This window comes from Stegastes partitus, unplaced genomic scaffold, assembly GCF_000690725.1.
Source record: "Stegastes partitus isolate 25-593 unplaced genomic scaffold, Stegastes_partitus-1.0.2 Scaffold71, whole genome shotgun sequence".
Classification (NCBI taxonomy): Eukaryota; Metazoa; Chordata; class Actinopteri; family Pomacentridae; genus Stegastes; species Stegastes partitus.
The window spans coordinates 875,091-878,687 of record NW_007577802.1 but is presented as its reverse complement, the minus strand read 5'-3'; positions in this window follow the sequence as shown (position 1 = coordinate 878,687).

The following is a 3,597-nucleotide window of genomic DNA, read 5'->3' as shown; positions in this document are numbered from 1 at the left end:
AACTCTGTTGAGAAGAGTTTTATGAAATGATTCACTCAATGCCTGTGACCAAAAATACTGACGATACATGAATAAGATATTACTATATTTAATTGACTTAAAAGTAGCTATATATCTTAGTAAAAGTGCAAAAATATTATTATAAAACTGTTATTAAAGCACCAGGAGGAGGGAGGTATGCTAATGAGTGTTCAGCGTTTTAATGTTGCAGGTGAACATTTATATGAAAATAAATGGTAAAACATTTTTTTAATATGAATGGATTTTTTTTTTCTTTTTTGCAAATGCAGCGAGCTTTATGCATTCACAATCTAGGATTTTATCCTTGCTATGTACATATATTTTTGTTATATCTATGATTCTTATTTGCCATTTGCTGCACTGTTTTGTGCTCCCCGTGCCTCCCTGGCTTCTCTTTTTGTGCCAAACTATTTGTCTGATGAAGGTTTAATGAAGGCAATTTTGCAAGTTAGACATTGTGAAACTTTTAAGCCATCTGAAGCAACAATTATATTTGAAAAGTAGATCAAATGTATTCTCAGTGCAGCAGGACTCTGCAGCAACCTTAGATGTGGAGTAAAAAGCAAAGAATGAAATAAAAAAGAAAGTACAGTATTTCTTTTTGAAATGTGGTGGTACCAAAGCTGCAGACAGTAAAAACCATCAAATAGCTTAAGTTGTGAATATATCTCCCACTAGTGTTCACTTCTGAGTCATTTTAAGATTTAATAGGAGTATCTTACCCACTATTACTTATTCAACTACCTGCCACGGTATAAAAAAACACAGATAAAGTTATATCACTCCAAAAAATGTGACTCATAATGTTCCTTCCTGCTTTTATTCTCGCCAATAATAACAACACAATGAGAACTACATGCGATAAGGCGTTTAAAACCTTTAAACCGAGCTCTTACCTGCGTCTTCGTCCAGGTGAGCAGCTGACTGAGTCCCTCCAGCAGGTGATCTGATCCGGCCACAGCTGCTGATCTCCGGTTCTCTGCTCTCCCTTCAGCCGACCAGCCGGTGACACCTGAGCAGCCGACACCTTCGGCTCAGGGCCTCCGCCGCCGCCCGACACTGGTTCCTCATCCATCTTTAATCGGCCCTGACCTTCGCTCTGGCTCATGACTTTTCTTTTCTCTGCTAATGAAGAAGCATCTTTTTTCACACATTTCCAACACAAACAGGTTGAATTATTTCATCAGCTGGCCTTTATGAAGGCTTAGATTTACTGGTTATAGAAGTCTGATTGCCGTTTTGGATGCAATTTGATTTGTTTCAGCTGATGTCAATGTTTTTTTTCGTTATTACAGTAACATTAAGCTGATAAATTGTGCCAGTTTTCTACTTTTTTGTACTTTTCTACCTTCTGACTGGTCCTAAGGTGAGGCTTAAATCTGAAGGTGACCATGCTGTTGCCATCAACCCTTCTTAATTCATATTTATAGTTTCATCCTCCTTTCCTTCTTCTTTTCTATTTGTTCTTTTCTTGTAATTTGATGCTTTTATTATTATATTTCTATCCACTGGTGCTTTTTTTGTGCTGGTTTATTTTGAAAATCTGTTCCCATGTTAAACTTTATTTCTCTGCTTTTGCTTTTCTGGTCTTGCTCATAAAGCTTTTTTTTTTTTTCTCCTCACATTTCTGATGCAAACAGGCAGAATTAATTCATCACTTGGCCTTTATGAGAGCTTAGAGTAACTGTTTACAGTGGCTTGATTGCAGCTTCGGATCCAATTTGGTTTGTTTCCCCTTTTTTATACAAAATATTTTTATTATTTGCATTAACTGATAAATTGTGCCAATTTTCTACAGTTGTACATTTGAATAACTCACATGTCAAAGCTTTCATTCTGATTTGCATGATGGCCAAAACATTCCCTGAATGATATAAAACTGCTTATTATCAGAGAACAACATTCAAAACATGATAACAAAACATGACAAACTGGACAACATATCATTTAACCACGGCGCTCTGACGGTGGGGAAAGTGTGAGACCAATTACTATTAAATAGAAATTTAAAAAATAGCTTGCACCGAACAGAAAGTTAAATTAAAACACTTAAACTACAGAATTCAAAAGAGGATCAGGGAACAAACAAAACTAAAGTTGTATGGCAAGACTCAAGGGTACCTTACTGGATTCAGCCATTATACAGTCGTCAAAGTGAGAAATGTTGATATTTGAACATTTAAGCAAAGAAAACTTGACAAAATTTTAAAAAAAAAAAAAAAATCAAATTCCTGCAATCAGAAACACACCTACAATTGTCCTGAGTTAAAGTATTGAGTCACCTTTATTCAAATCTGTATTATAGCAACAGTCAATGCACCTGTATGATCCTGGAAAGAGGTTTTTGCTTTTTATTCACAACAGCCGTGAAAAGTATTTACAGCGTAAGCGACAAAACGCAACATAAATTCATCACAAAGTGTTTATTACGGTTTATCTTAAGCTTGTATGAGTCTTCAGCGTCTGAGTCCATCAGTTAAAGTGATCTGAGAGACTTTAGTTCCTTTATTGGAGAATTATCTCCTTTTGTCTCCTCTGATAAGGTTCCTGTGCTGAGCTGCAGAGGAGCAACATGTAGAGGAGGTTGGTGATAAAAGAAGAAAAAGTTCAACTTTGAAAGATAAACGCTTGATTTTTGAACTCAAATGAACTTCAGATCAACTTTTCACTGTATTCGAACACAGAGACAGAAGCTGTAGATTTGGTTCTGCAGCAGTTACAGAACATCAGAACCACACGAGGAAGGGTTCGTTACAGCTATAATATGTGACGTTTCATTTGCTCTCATCAACACCGGTTGGCTGCAGCATGTAAAATGTGAACTTAGATTATTTTTAAATGTTTTCAACAGTAGTCAAACTCAGATAAAGCAGTGTTTTTGTTTTTTTGTTTTTTTTCAATTGAACTATGCCTCAATTTATCTTAACTGAACTTGAATTAAATGGTAAGTGGTCTTCACTTATATCGCGCTTTTTTCTACCTTAGCGGTACCCAATGCGCTTCACAATGTGTTTCGCATTCACCCATTCACACACCAATGGTGACAGAGCTGCCATGCAAGGTACTAATCTGCCATTAGGAGCAACTTGGGGTTCAGTGTCTTGCCCAAGGACACTTTGGCATGGGGGGGAACCGGGGATCGAACCGCCAACCTTGCCAACAACCCGCTCTACCACCAGAGCCACAGGTTATTAACATGAATTAATGTGAATTAGCTTAACTTGAATCAAATTCAATAAAATTAAAATACATTGACTTGACTTGAATCGAATCAACTCGAATCGATTCGACTGGAATCAACTTGAATTCAAGTTCAAATAAATTATCTTGACTTGATGTGACTTGGATTAGCTTAGCATATTATCATTATTATCATTGGTAGTAGTAGTGGTAGTAGTAGTAGTAGTAGTAGTAGTAGTAGTAGTAGTAGTGGTGGTAGTAGTAGTGGTAGTAGTAGTAGTAGTAGTAGTAGTAGTAGTAGTAGTAGTGCTGGTAGTGGTAGTGGTAGTAGTAGCAGTAGTAGTAGTAGTAGTAGTAGTAGTAGTAGTAGTGGTGGTATTGGTGGTAGTAAAACTA